At 54.2% G+C, this 15,478-nt stretch overlaps 1 long non-coding RNA gene and 1 other non-coding gene across 2 annotated transcripts; both read left to right on the forward strand.

The window, feature by feature from the left end:
- Window positions 1-8,015: 8,015 nt before the first annotated feature.
- Window positions 8,016-8,100, forward strand: TRNAP-UGG. Its single transcript has one exon. It is a non-coding gene; the product is annotated as a tRNA-Pro (tRNA).
- Window positions 8,101-9,741: 1,641 nt separating this feature from the next.
- LOC123381260 lies at window positions 9,742-13,064 on the forward strand. Its single transcript, XR_006588089.1, has 3 exons — window positions 9,742-9,881; window positions 10,263-10,342; window positions 10,465-13,064. It is a non-coding gene; the product is annotated as an uncharacterized LOC123381260 (long non-coding RNA).
- The last annotated feature ends 2,414 nt before the right edge of the window (window positions 13,065-15,478 follow it).

Consider the following 15,478-nt stretch of genomic DNA (forward strand, 5'->3'; position numbering starts at 1 on the left):
TAAGGCACCGTCACTCTGTTCCCTCTGCTTAGGTGTCAACCCTCCGAAAATAGAAAAAGCATACTTAGCTTGCAGGTCATACAAAAGCATGCCGTGGGCAATACATGGCTCATGGACCACAGTTTGCCAACACTTGCTCCAGATAAATATTTTATGCAAGTGCACGTATGGACATTTTCAAGGCTTTTTTTTTTTTTTTAATTTTTTTTTTTCAACGTTTATTTATTTTTGGGACAGGGAGAGACAGAGCATGAACGGGGGAGGGGCAGAGAGAGAGGGAGACACAGAATCGGAAACAGGCTCCAGGCTCTGAGCCGTCAGCCCAGAGCCTGACGCGGGGCTCGCACTCACGGACGGCGAGATCGTGACCTGGCTGAAGTCGGACGCTTAACCAACTGCGCCACCCAGGCGCCCCGCAAGGCTTTTTTTTAAAAAAAAAAAAAAATGTTTTTATTTATTTTTGAGGGAGAGATGCAGTGGGGGAGGGGCAGAGACATACAGAGACAGAATCCGAAGCAGCCTCCAGGCTCCGAGCTGTCAGCACAGAACCCGACAGAACATGACCTGAGCCGAAGTCAGATGTTTGACCGACTGAGCCACCCAGGTGCCCCTAAACTGGCTCATGTAAACCTCACAATAACCCAGTGATGTGGGTACATTTATTAACTCCATTTTACAGATGAGGAAACTAAGGCACAGACACGGGAAGTGACTCAACTAAGCTCACTCAGGAAGTAGGAGGTGAGAAATCAGAGCCTGTGTCCTATTCACTGCGGCACACGGCGTAGAAGCCGCTCCCAGAACTCAGGTCAGGGTCAAGCTTGATGCCTCCTCTTTACTGGTTTTAGGTTTTCGTGTCTCAGTGCTAAATGCCGGTGGTGTTCCACAACCCTTCCCGCCTTTCTTCCTTTTCCTTCGTGCGGGGGAGGTATCTATCCTCACTTGGAGGGTCTTTGTGCGGCCAAGCCAGAAGGGCTGCCTGCAATTCCACAGACCGGCCAGCAGGGGGCGCGAGAGGATCACGTATAAACCCGTGCAGAGCAGGGCAAAAAGGAGGACATTTCAAGCTGGAAGTTTCCAGGAGTAGGACGCCGTCCACAGGCCTGCAGGAGCAGCAGAGATATGGGTCTAATCTGGCCTGGTCGCAGTTTTTGGAGATTAGTTCTGATTTCACTCCATTAGGAAGACAGAACCCTGCCTCCTTGCCCCAGAACCCTGCTAAACAGCCTCTGGCTATAGGTTTGTCTGTAAATATTTCTGCGTAAGTAAATGGCTTTGACCCCAGGGGAAATTAAAGAAGGCCCACAGTGTCTACATGAAGACAAACAAGAGAGTTACCTGTCTAGGAAGGAAGGCAAGGACACTGTGCTGGTCAGGTTAGCAAGCAGGGGAAAAGGTCACCGTGGTCTTGAAGACACTTCGATGTAGAGGCCTTCTCCATAGTCCTGGGCGGGGTCAGGAGATGCCAAGGATACCAGGACCCTGGACCAGGACCCGTGACAGTGGGATCCATGGCAGGTTGGGAAGCGGCACCCCATTAGAGATGCACACCATAAGCCCGGAAACTTGAGGTTACCTTGCCTGGCCAAAAAAAAAAAAAAAAAAAAAAGAAAGCCTTTGTAGGCGTGATTAAGATTAAGAGGAGATGATCCAGGACTTTCCGGGTGGACCCGAAATGCAGTCACATGTGCTCTTACAGAAGGGAGAAGGTGATGTGAAACGGAGCAGAGGGCGATTTCAAGGCGACCGTGGCGAAGACCGCACCGAGCAGCCACGTGCCAGGGACCGCTCGCGGCCACCGGAAGCCGGAAGAGAGAAGCCAGAAGCGCGAAGCCGGAAGAGAGAAGGCACGGATCCTCCCCCAGAGCCTACGCAGGCCGGGTGGCCCGATGGACGTTCAGTTTCCACCCAGCGATCCCGATTTCCGATTTCTGGCCTCCGGAACCGTCATGAGACAATAAATCATCACATTTGTGGCAATTTGTGACAGCAGGCACAGGAAATTAATATAGAGCCATTGCTTCTGCAGGTCCAAAGGGGTGGAGGGAGGGAGGGAGGGTCACTGCCCAGAGGGGAGCTGAGGGCACAGGGAGGCACAGCCACTGTCTGGTGGCACTGTCACGCTGGGCACGGGGGAGGTCTAAGTGCCCCGTCCCCTGCCTGCCTCCCAGCGCTTGATGGTGCCTCCCATTGGCTGAACCGGCTGACAGGTGAAGGGTAGACGCGGGAGGCCTGCGTGATGGGGTCCGTGCAGATTGGCCTCGGTCGGGGTTGAAGGTCAGTGGGTCATAACCAGCGCCCCTCTCGATGCCCCGCACGGGCCTGTAACTGGCCAAGAGCTCCCATTTTTCCAGGACAGCCCCCTATTTGGGTGGGTTTTCCCGTCTTCTACAAAGACAACGTAGGCGCCCCCCACTGTGGTGCTTTAGGAACTCTCCCGAAGACACCTTCACTGATGAGCTTATGGTTTCCGACTCAGCAAAAAAAAAAAAACAAAAACAAAAGAATATAATAATCTGTATTGGTGAAGGTGTTGGGAAATGGACAGTTTTGTAAGAGTCTGGGAAAGGTCGTGCAAAATTTTCTGGAAAGGTTATTTGGAAACCACATCAGGAGACTTTTTCACAGCAGTTGCGTTTCTTGGGGCTTATTTTAAGGAAGTACTTAAATTTTTTTTTTAATGTTTATTTATTTTTGAGTGAGAGATGGAGCATGAGTGGGGGAGGGGCAGAGAGGGGGAGACACAGAATCCGAGGCAGGCTCCAGGCTCTGAGCCGTCAGCACAGAGCCCGATGCGGGGCTTGAACTCAAGAACAGTGAGATCATGATCTGAGCCGAAGTCAGGCACTTAACCCTCTGAGCCACCCAGGAGCCCCAAGGAAATACTTTTTAACACATATTTGAAAATTTCAATTATGTATGGTTTATAATAGTGAAAAGTCAAAGCTATAGAAATGCCCAACAGTCCAGAATTGTTTCAAACCTTAAAAAGATTTTCTTAAACCATGGTGTATCTACACAATGGAGTTCACTGAACTCGTAAAAATAATGCCATGAGAAGATGTCCAATATATACTCATCGCAGTCTTCAAAACGTTATGTAGAGCATGATTCTATTTTGGTGTAAAACCCATTCTGCACACTTTTATTTTTTGCTCTAACCAGTCTCCTGGTGATGGCTTCATGCATGTATACATTTATTCAGCTACCACTTGTATAAAGATGTGTCCACACACACGTGCCAATGTATGCAGAGATGACTTCCGGAAACTGGCAGCGATGATGTCTACAAGAGAGGCTTCTCTGGGCACTTACACCCTGCCCGCTTCTTGTGGAGCTGGCATCCCCCCTCCCCAAGGGCTTCCTACCAACACCCTGGCACCAGGCAGGCTCTCAGGATCACGATGATGTGAATGGATAAGCAGCCCACATTCCCCATCCCTCGGTGAAAGAGGACAGCTCAGGTGTTTTCTACAGTCTCCCCAGACTTCCAGCTAGACTGAACCCCAGCTGTCCGCATCAGTAACGGGGCCACGTCAGGCCTCACGAGTCCTGTAGGATCGGGACACATTTGTCTTTGAGGCATCTTTCCCCATTAAAACACACGCGCGCGCGCACACACGTATATGTCCTGTGCGTAAAGGATGCATATATTTTACGTATAACCACATGTTACACATATAATACGTGTGTGTGTGTGTGTGTGTGTGTGTGTGTGTGTGTGTGTATAAATGTAACTGCACAGGCTTTATGCAATATTTATGTATACATAATATAACAGGGAACATAACATATATATATATATACATAGTATATGCCATATAGTTATATATGCTATACTATGTGTAACATGATACATAGTCATGTAACTCTTATAATAATCATACACCTGTCTTATGACTGTGTTGCTATAAAGATAAATACAATCCAGGCTGCAGTCACTCCTTTCTGTTCATTATTATGACGTTCATTTTTTTTCCCCTCCCGATTTAAAAAAAAAAATTAACACTAAAACCTTTTTGTGAGCCCTTGAACTTATCATGGGCCCCCGGCACTGTACCCGCCATTCCAAATGGCGAAGTCCTTTCCAGCAGGGATCAGTTCATTTCCATCCGGGCATTGTTCTCTTTCTCTCTTCTCTCTTACTTCCCCACTCCCCAGCCAGTGCTCCTGGGCATCCACTACCAAATAAAAGACTTTCATTCAAATCTTTGTCTTGGGAGTCTGTGTCTGGGAGGTGAAGCCACAATTCTCTCCCTGGGAAGGGAGCTGCGTGGGGGGGCGGGGGGGGGGAGACACCCTTGTTTTCGTTTTCGCCCCCCACGCTCATTTGCACGCTGAATTGTGTGAGGGTGAAGGTGGTGAGTTTCGCCAGCCTAAGTGGGTCACCCAACGGGGGTGGCTCTTCCCGGCTGCTGCAGGTGTTGGCATGTGGACAGGCAGCCCCGCTATTGAAAGATCTTCGGATTTTTCCCCAAAAATGTCAGAAATTTTAGATTTTTCACATGACCTCTCCTGGCCTTTGAATGTTGGAACTGATAAAGTAAGAAACAGAAATTCTGTGAACCCAATCAATCAATGAATCGATCCGTCGAGTCCATGGGTCGGTTTGGGATCGTAGGCCGCCTGTCTGTAGTCCGTGACTCCCCTTCCCCCCCCCCCAACCCTCTTCCATCTGGTTGGAATGGAGGCATGAAGGCAGGAGCTGGGGAAGCCATTTCGGACCATGAGGTAGAGGCTACGTTTACTGAAAATGGAAGGGCAGTGATAAGGAAGTTGCCACGCAGCCCCAGCTAACGCATCTACATTCTAGGCAGGAAGGAGGAGGAAAGAGGGAAGGGCAAAAATCCTTGCCAACAGGATCGGGTACCTTCCGAAGTCTTCCTAGAAGTCCCCCTCGCCAACAGCTTCCACCCACCAACCATCAGTCAGAACTCAGCCACGTGGCTCTCTCCAAGCTGCAAGGGATGTTGGGAAATAGTCTTTTCAGGTGAACCCAGCGTCCTATTAGTGAAGAAGAAGGGGGGGTTTCTTTTCTGTACAAGGAGCCCACGGACAAGGCTGCCACAGCTGTTCGGTGAGAGGTGATGGCACCTCGGATTGGGATATGGTGGGGATGGAGAAGGGCACGGCCACCTGAGAAGACCTCCCCCAACGTGGTTGCTGGAAAGAGAGGGACAGGAATAAAATCAAAACCTCCCTGCTCCCGCCGTCTCACACGGTCATGACGAAGGTCCCTCCATGAAACGGGGACGTCTCAGTGAGGCCGGGAAAGGATGTGGCTTTCTCCACCCACCTCGTAGATGTCCACACCTGAAGCCATGTCTGCATCCCTGGGTGTGTGGGGTTGTGTGTGTGTGTGTGGGGGGGGGCTCCTAGGTTCCAGGTCAGGGAAACGGAAACGGAGTGAAAGTTAAGCCAAATGACCCCATGGCCATCTCATCATCTGTGCTCACGGGATCACCATAGCACGGGGCTCTTCCCCACATGGTCCGCCTCACCGCCCTCCCCAGCTCTGTGAGCTTTTCTTCAGTGTTACTGTTATCCTTTCCTGACGGGAATCTGCTCAGAGTCGGAGGCAGTGTCGGCGGATACACGGCATCCCACGACGGCGGTGCCGACAGCCAACGGATCATTTTGACGGTGGAGGTCATGTTTGTTGAGTGATCGCAATGTGTCGAGAACTGTGCCAAGCGCTTCGACCTACTTACTGCCTTAGTTAGTTCTCACATTAACCCCCCGCAAGGCGGGACTACTTGATTTCCATTTTATAGATGAGGAGATGAGGCTCTAAAGGGGGGAAGTGACTTCCCTGGGCTTTCACTATTTCTTAAAGATTATTTATTTTGAGAGAGCGAGAGAGCTCAAGTGGGGAGTGGGGGGAGACGGAAAGGGAGAGAGAGAATCCCAAGCAGGCTCCGCACTGTCAACACAGAGCCCGACGCGGGGCTCGAACTCAGGGACCACGAGATCATGACCTGAGCCGAAGTCAGATGCAAAACCGACTGAGCCACCCAGGCGCCCCAGTGCGTGAACTTATTTATTCCTACACGACGTACTGGCTTCAAGAGCGATTATTGTGCCCATGGAACAGATAAGCAAAGTGATACCCAGAGAGGTCAAGGGACTTGCCCAAGGTCATGTGGCTGGAAAGTGTATACTTTGGTTTGAACCCAGGACGTTCTGACTTTGGAGCTTCAGCTTTTGCTCCTGGTTCTGGCTCTAAGGGCAGTGTGCGGGGATGGGGCCCGGGGGCGGGGTGGCTGGTGGTGAAATGCCAAGCTCAGAGGGCATGAGAGAGGCAAGCCCAGCCTGCCCTCTTTCCCGGCTCTCTCTGCCCCTGGGACGCTGCCTCACTCACACGTACTCAGCTGCCAGGGATCAAAGTCCTCTCCGAGATGTATGGGCTGCGAGTTCTAAACAAACGGGTGTTAGCATGTAGCTAAGAGAAACATCGGAGGACACGGGGGATGGAAGCCGGCGGCCTTTAAAGTCCCGGTGATTGATCAGCGCCTCTGGTCTCATGCTCTTCAGGGGCCAGGACGGAGGGGTGGGGAGACGCAGCGCTGGGAACACTGAGGCAGCGCGGTGGGTTATTCGGGCCTCCACGCTGCCCATCTGTCTCCCCTTCGTCCCGGAGGGAAAGCCCCGTCCAGCTGACGAGGGTGTAAAATCAACACACACACACATACACACACACACACACAGCTACATTTATTGAATGATCACACTCATCATGCAAAGCACTTTCCGTGCATTGCCTCTTTCAGGCCGAACCACAACACGTGTGTCTTTATTGACCCATTTTACAGACGAGGCTAAGAGCACACATTGCTGGTAACCGGGGAAGCCGGATTCCCTTTGGCACGAAGCAAATACTGGCTGATCGAGATGGCGGGACACCGTTCCTACCTTGTGCTTGCCCACATTTTCAGGGGGAAGACAGGGAAAGGTCTGGCGGGATGAGGGGCAAGGCAGGGCTGAGCAGAGAGGATGCTCTATGAGAACCCGGAGCCCACACAGGAGGGGTGGTCAGCGGAGGTAAACCGAGGGGAAGTGAACCGGGGACAGCGGGGCCGAGGCCGGAAGGAGGAGAAGCAGGTAGCTAGGAACAAGTGACGAGACCAGTCCAGGGAGGGAGCACGGCCTGGGTGTGCAGGGCAGAGGTGTGGCGGGCTTGGCACCCAAGGACCTGAGGTACTTGGTCTGCTGGGGCCACAAGGGACAACGGAGGGAACCACGGGAGACTCGGCCGGAGCCACGGACGTGATTCCAGCCACAGCAGACCTTGACCTTGAGAAGGAGTTTGGCCATTGACCGAAGAGCTTTGGGTCGCCACGCCAAGATGTGGGGCAGGGAGGTGACGTGGCCGGTCTCACGAAACCGCTCGACCGAGCTCAGTTCCCAGGACCGTGGGAAGTCGGCGGCTCGCACAGAAGAAGATGTGGTTCCAAACTCCTGCCAGCGACTCTCTGCTGGTGCTGCTCTTACGTCCTTCAAAAGCAACACATTTGGGGACGGAGGCCAGACACTGCATCTAGTGAAGTGGGATCAGTTAGGCCCTTCTGCTCCCAAGGCGAATGACTCGCGTGATGCTTGGGCCCTGACTGCAGGAAAGGGAAGAACGTGGATGGGTTTTTACTTTACCTCCTCACATAGCTGGAAGACGGTAGCCGGTGGCTCCGGGGCCCGGCTTCAATGACAGCGTGGCGTCCTCAGTGCAGGCAGTAAGAGCACAGGTGCCCGTCTCGTGCGTTTCCAACCCCGACTTGACCACTAAGGACGATGTGTGCTGGGGAATGTTTACCAGTGCTCTCTGGGAAAAACATTGCTGAGATGTGACGTTGGCCAGCCTCCCTGGCATGCACGCTCCTACCGTGGCCGATTCCTGTAAACGTGATATCCCTAACAATATTTCCAGCAGCCAGAAGTAACCCCGAGAGCACAGACAACAGTAGAATGTCGTAAGACAGTTAAGAAGCAGTGAGTGTGTGTGTGTGTGGGGGGGGGGGGGCGCCTGGGTGGCTCAGTCGGTTGAGCGTCTGACTTGGGCTCAGGTCGTGATCTCGCGGTTCGTGGGTTCGAGCCCCGCGGCGGGCCCTGGGCGGACAGCTCGGAGCCTGGAGCCAGCTTCCGATTCTGGGTCTCCCTCTCTCTCTACCCTGGCCCACTCACATTCTGTCTCTCTCTCTCAAGAATAAATAAACATTAAAAAAAATTAAAAAAAGAAAAAAAAAGAAAGCAAGCCGTGAGCTTGGGGGCACCTGGATGGCTCAGTCGGTTAAGCCTCTGACTCTCGATTTCGGCTCAGGTCATGATCTCATGGTTCATGGGTTCAAACCCCATGTCCGGCTCTGTGCTGAGAGCACACAGAGCACGGGACTCCCTCCCTCCCTCCCTCTCTTTCTGCCCCTCCCCTGCTCTCACTCACTCTCTCTCAAATGAAATAAGCCTGAAAAAAGAAGGGATGGGTTTCGAACATTTCCCTTGTTTTTAATATACTTTATGTCACTGTAAGTGTACATAATTTACTTTTTATTTTTTTTTAATTTTTTTTTCAACGTTTATTTATTTTTGGGACAGAGAGAGACAGAGCATGAACGGGGGAGGGGCAGAGAGAGAGGGAGACACAGAATCGGAAACAGGCTCCAGGCTCCGAGCCATCAGCCCAGAGCCCGACGCGGGGGCTCGAACTCGCGGACCGTGAGATCGTGACCTGGCTGAAGTCGGACGCTTGACCGACTGCGCCACCCAGGCGCCCCTAATTTACTTTTTAGTCATGGCCATGATCACCAACAGATTCACAGAATTCCTGAAAATGGAGTCATCAGCTCACACCTGTGTCCTGGTAAAACCCGGATGGTTCCACTCGCTCTAAGTGTCGAGAGTCAGAGAGGACGCCTGCAAAGAAAGGGCTTTCCCCAGATCACGCGCCCAAAAGGAAGGGGGCCGCCTTATCCCTGTCCCATTAGAGTCTGTGACTTCTGAGCGGTTTCTGAGGCCGGGGACACAGGGCCTTCTGGGACACCCTCCACTTGGCTTTCTCCTCCGGAAACGGAAACTGGGACAAGAGAGGGAGGCGCGGTCTGCCACCTGCCGGTCAACGCGCAGGTTCCGGGGGCGCCCCTTGCGTGTTCCAGGCTCGTTTGTTTTTCCAGCCTTGTATCTTGTCCATTTCTCTCATCTACCGTTTATATAGTCACATCATACCTTGCCGAAAATTAATATCCAAACACACGCGCCATCTCACATCGTAAGGAAAACGGCCGTCTTCCCCCAGCCCACTTCTGGCCACTGTTGATTTTCTGCAATATGCTCTTCCAGATTTTTCCCTCCGTTCCTACAACGGGGTTTTTTTTTTTTTAAAGCCCCCAAACCATAGGAGTCTCCTACGCAGGCTGCTCCTTTATTTAACGAATTGTAAACATCACATCCAGCTCTTGACGACTTGCAAGAAAACGCGGAGTCAATGGGGCGCGTCATGTAACAGAAGGAATTACTGTCATTATCAAAGCTACAGGCAGGCGCTGCGCGAGTCTCCGAGACCCCTCGTTTCTGATCTCCTTTTGAGGCTGAGGCCCCCGCCCGGCGTTTTCAAAGGTAAGCCGTTGCCTCTGGGTCCGGGCGTCGGATGCAGACCCACAGCCACAGGGCGAGGGCCCAGCCCGGGGAGGGGGGGGGGGGTCCCCGGCGCCCGGCCCCGCCCCCGCCCCGGCGGAGCGGCTCCATCTGTCACGTGTCTGTCCCTCCCACCCTCTCGCCGCTGCCCCTACGTGCGTCTACAATCGTGTGCTCCGGGGAGGGTCCGGGCAACAGCTGCCTTTGATCAGGCCAACATCTGGGAGACTCGGCACTTCAAGAACGCTGACTGGTGATCAAAGGTGGGAACGCTGTGACAGCCCAGACTTGGCGAGGACCCAGCCCGACTAAATGCACGGGTGGGGGAGGGGAAGGGCTGGGGTGGGGTGGGTGGGGAGCGGGGAGCCACCCACCCAACCGCAGGGGCCTGGCGCAGAGGCGCACGGAGCTCTGCGACTGAGCTTCTGTGACTTTCACTCTCGGCGCCTCAGTTTCCTCCTCTGCAAAATGGGGTTATGCGAAACGAAACAAAAAGCGCTTAGAACACTGCCTTGGGGCCCGGCGAGAGCCAGCTGTTCTGAGGCTGGTCTGCGGGAGACCTGCCTCTCTCCCAAGACTCTGCCCCTTTCCAAAAGCCTCCCCTAATTTGCAATGAACCATATGGGGCCTGTTTCCCCCCTCAGGAAAATGGAGAACCACAGCCAGACTTGGAAATTAGGCAAGCATTCTGTCCCCGGACCCTTGGAGAAACGGAGGTCTGAAGGTGGGAAGTCATGTAGCCGGGAACCTGCTTTTGCCCACCTAGCAGCTCCCCGCTCAGTGGGCCCAATGCAAAATCACTGGGTTTTTCACTCAAGCCGAGAATTCTCCCGCCTTCTCCTGCAGGTGGGGCTCCAAAACACCACCGGCAGCAGGTGACTTAACCTTTCTTGGCTTCCCGCTCCTCATCGAGGTGGCACGTGCACATAGGAGAGTGAACGTGTCAACGCGCTGAATTGTCACAAACCGAACGCACCCATAGAACCAGCCGCCAGGGGGAGAAACGGACCTTCCCAGCCCCTCGGAGAGGCCCTCTTGGTCCCTTCCAGTCACTAGCAGCTCCACCAAGACTGCTTAGCTTTGCTTTTATTTAGTGCACGCCCGCTAGGAGCCAGGCAAGGCAGGAAACTACCCTGCGGGTGTGGCCTCACATACACGTTGCAGCAACCCTACGCGGCCAGCGCTGTCGTGATCCCCATTTCACAGATGAGAAAACCGAGGCACGGAAGAATCCCAGTCACTTGCCCAGGGCCACACACTGGTAGGCAAGGCTTCGAGGCCTCGAAGGCCTGGCCACAGGACTGTGTGCTCTTGCCGTGAGAGGGATGATGCTCTTGGGAGTGGATCGGTGCGGAGAGCAGTTTTAGTTTTTGGAGGGGAGACGGTAACACTACAGGGCTTTTAGGAAAACAGAGCCGTTCAGTGGCCCAGGGGGGCTTCTACTGATGCCCGTGAACTCTTCATAAGCAGCAGCCCGCGGCTTGCCCTCGGGAACTGGGTAGCACAGCCCCCACGCCTCTCTCCTCTTACCTCCCAATTCTCTATCCCAAGAGCTCCATCAGGCCCTACAGGGGAGGTGCTGATGGCACCAGGGGGAAGGCCACCCCCTTCCCCTACAGTCTTAGCCTTAGAATATCTTAGCCTGCGTCTGAAAGCAGAGCTTGAGGCGAGGGTTCATGTGCAGGCAGTTGACCTGGGAGGTGATCCCAGAGGGTGGGAATGAGGGACAGGGAAGGAGGAAGAGCCAATGTGGGGGTATGTTAATGCCTTGGCCGTGGCTGCGGGCGGCCGGTGTATATCCTGCAGGACCTAGAAAGCCTCACAAGATGCATCTCGGAAGCGTCTGCTCAGGGCATAAAGGAGGGAAGCATCCTTTACTGGCACCCACCCTCCTTGGCTCAAGGCGACCCTGTGACTGTCAACTCCCACTCACTTCTAGGCTGTGGGTTGGTGACCTGGTCTCCACATCAGTGGCAGGGGTAAGAGGTGGGCTTGAGTAGATAGACGAGGTTCATGGAAGAGTCTGAGACACCGGGTGCTCCGTGGGCTGGGGCTGGCTCCTTCTCTCCACAGCTAACTGGTCACCCTCCCCCCTCATCGGTCCTTCCCCCTCCCTCCCCCTACTCAGGTGACCACTGTCCTTCTATCTTTTGCTCTGACACCATCCCCGACAACACCAGATGGTGCCTGCCTTACTTGAAGCCATCCTGAAATTGTGTTTCTCAACTATTCTTTTTTTTTTTTTTAAGTGTATTTATTTTTCAGACAGAGAGAGACAGAGCATGAACGGGGGAGGGTCAGAGAGAGAGGGAGACACAGAATCGGAAGCAGGCTCCAGGCTCTGAGCCGTCAACACGGAGCCCGACGCGGGGCTTGAACTCACGGACCGTGAGATCATGACCTGAGCCGAAGTCGGATGCTTAACCGACTGAGCCACCCAGGCTCAACTGTTCTTATGTTCAAGTCCTAGCATACAGTCAGCTAAGATGAGGTCATCCGGGAGTAGGGTGGGCCCCCAATCCAGTATGACTGGTGTCCTTATAGAAGGGAGAAACTTGGGCACAGACATGCACGCAGGGCGAACACCACAGAGGCGGAGATCGGGGAGGGGGAGGAAACATCTACACACCAAGGAACGCCAGAGATTGCCAGTAAACCACCAGAAGCCAGCATCGGCCCCCGAAGGGAGCATCCCTACCAACACCTTGACCTCAGACTTCCAGCCTCCAGAACCATGAGAATAAACTGATGGTCTTTTTCATGAGCAACCTTTGTGGAAACATAAATCACGAGAAGGGAGAGACGCCTGTCACCGTTCACGATGCAAAGGTACAAGTAGCAGAAGCCCGAGGATAGGGTCTGAATGACGCCCGCTGAGCCAACATCACAGCTTCCGGCTCGCAGGGGGGCGCTCACCAACGCTTGTCCCTGGGAAAAGGGGACCTAGAAACAGGATCTGGGGCTTGCAGACCAGAAACAGTTCCACGGGGCTACTCCTCCGAACCCAGGCGTCCAGACTTCCAGCAGATTTGGACCATCGGCGCTCCCTCCAGATTCCCTCTCCTGGGGATCTGCGAACATCCTCTGGCTTCTGTGGGCTTTTGCTTCCGGTGGCTGCACCTGTCTCCGGTGACCGCTGCTCAGCCTGCAAGCAGGGCTGAGGTGCCAGGAGACGGGCGCAGTCCGGGCACCAGTCAGGAGTGACCCTCAGCCGACTACCGGCTGCTACAGGGGTGTGAAAGCTCACCTTCTGGGTCTCGAGGGAGTCGGGACAAGCTCGGAGACATAATTTACACTCCTGAGCTCCCCACAGGATCAGACTAAGCTGAGGCTTTGCTGAAACCTCGCCGTGGCTTGGCTGCTTCTCCGTCCCCCTTCGGCTTCCCCCGCACGGCCTCTTGATTTCTCCCGAGCGCTTCCTGAATAAATCACGCGTAAGACTCTTGTGTCAGTTCCTGCTTCTGCGAATCTGACATAAGCGGGGCTGTTCAGTCTGTTCTGAAGCATCCCGGATATCTCCAGAAATATCCTGGGATGTCTGCTGTGGGTCTGGTCCAAATGTTGTCAAGTCGTCCAAGAAAAGAGATGAGCCCGGGAGTAGCATGAGAGAGAAAAAAAGGAAAGGCGTCAGTTAATAAGGTGATCAATAAATTTATTTATTTTTGAGCGAGAGAGGGACAGAGCATGAGTGGGGGAGGGGCAGAGAGAGGGGTAGACACAGAATCTGAAGCAGGCCCCAGGCTCCGAGCTGTCAGCACAGAGCCCGACGCGGGGCTCGAACTCACAAACCACGAGATCATGACCTGAGCCGAAGTCGGATGCTTAACCGACTGAGCCACCCAGGCGCCCCTCCATCTTGGCATTATTGACATTTGGGGCTGGACGATTCTTTGTTGTGGGGGCTGTCCTGGGCATTGGAGGACACTGGGTAGAATCCTTGACCACTCAACAGGTCTCCAGACACTGGCAAATGCCCCCCAGTTGAGAACCATTGCATTAAAACGAGGCCCGAGCAGTGAGTAAGAGCCAAGCGGAAGGCAGCATGCTGAGAGAGGAAAGAGCATATGCAAAGGCCCTGAGGTAGGAAGAACGTGGGTCACTGGAGGAAGAGCAGGAAGGATGACGTGGCCGAGTGCAGTAAGCAAGAGGGGAGATGGTACCAGATGAAGCTGAGAAGATGGGGAGAAGCCAGATCACGCAGGGCCTCGTGGGCCACCGCAGAGATTTTCAATTTTAACTTAACACGAATGGAGAGTCACAGAAGCGGGTTGGCTCCCCCCCACTCCCCCACTCCCCCACTTTCAATACCTAGTAAATGTCTTCTCTGTACCAGACATGGTGTGAGTGAAGACCAGAGAAGGGCCTTCAGAGGAAGAATCTTAATCAGTGGTGAATCTCTTCTGGGTACGCGCTCCTAATTCCTAGGGCCGCTTCTGTGCCTTGCTTCCCAGCTCCACATTCAGGGACATCATACTGATGCTTTGAGCGGGCTACGGAAATCAGTAAGCACTACAGATCAGGACGTCTCCCTCCGTGTGGCCCAGGAGATGTTATCCCCCAGCAGAGGCAATTTGGGCTTCTGCCTTTCTCATCCGGTTGCCCGCCTTTCCCTTCCCTCCCTCCCTCCCTCCTTCCTTCTCTTCCTTCCTCTTCCCCTTCCCCTTCTTCCTCCTAACTCCCCGGCTGCAGCCTCCGGTGCAGTGAGAACAGACGTGGCGGGAATGGCCATCGGGGTCCCGGTCCCGATCTCCAGGGGAACGCTTTGGGTGTTTCGTCGTCAAGTCTGACGCTTGCTGTGGGTTTCTTCTTACCAGCTCGAGGAAGTGCTCTTCTGTCCCCGAGTTCTGGAGTGTTCTTGTTTCACGAAAGGGTGTTCAGTTCCCAGAACCACTGGCGGAGGAGTAAGTACCTTGAGCAGACTTTTCCTGCCTTGCGAAGCTGGCTCTGGTAGTTCACAGAGTGGCCTGCAGGGGGCGGGGTGGAGGCAGGGAGACCCCGGGGCGCTTGATTTACTGCGGGAGGCCCTAGGGTTGGGGGGTGGGAGGTAGGCAGAGGGGGGCGGGGCGAGGAAGCAGGATTGGGCCGCAGAGGGGGCCGAGCCAGGGTGTGGTCTCAGGTGAAGCCTGGCCGCCTCGGCCTGACCCTCAGGGGCATCTGGAGCCCAATCTGCACCATAGAGGTGCCCCTCCCCCTCTTTCCGGTCAGTTGTCTCCACGTCTGGGTGAAGTGGCACGACTCAGTCCAGGTCACTTCTCCAGGACGGTTGCACCTGTGCGCGAATCAGGCCTAAAGGCGGTGTGGGCGGGGCATCAGCCACGTCGACGCGCCTGGCACATTTATGCCACGGAGGGCTCAGCCTGGTGCCAAGCTGGTCAAAAGGAGCGTGGGACGAATTTTTGCAACTGAATCACCAATATCCTTGAAGAGGCCAGCGATGGGCATGTGTGTGTGTGTGTGTGTGTGTGTGTGTGTGTGTGTGTGTGCGCGCGCGCGCGCGCGTACGTGTGGTTGGGATCACTAGCCACCCAGTCGCTTTTCCCAGGACTGAGGGATTTCCCAGGACGTGTGACGTTCAGTGCTAAAACCAGGACTGTCCTAACCTGCCTGGGGCTGTCGGTCACCCTGTGAGTGGAAGGTAGTTCAAGCCACCTAATGCGCAAGGATCCTAATAAAAGAAGCTTTGCCTACAGACTGCAGGTGACGCGTGCCTTCCCAGGGTCCTTTTCTACTATTTATGTGGTGATAAACTGACCAGCAGGAAGCATTTTCCAGACATTACCTAAACCTCATCCCTCTCCTAATATATCAGAAGATGGGAGTTTGGTGGGGGCTGATCCAAGCCCCAGCTTTGAGGACGGGG

Source organism: Felis catus, chromosome D3 (genome assembly GCF_018350175.1).
Source record: "Felis catus isolate Fca126 chromosome D3, F.catus_Fca126_mat1.0, whole genome shotgun sequence".
Taxonomy (NCBI): domain Eukaryota; kingdom Metazoa; phylum Chordata; class Mammalia; order Carnivora; family Felidae; genus Felis; species Felis catus.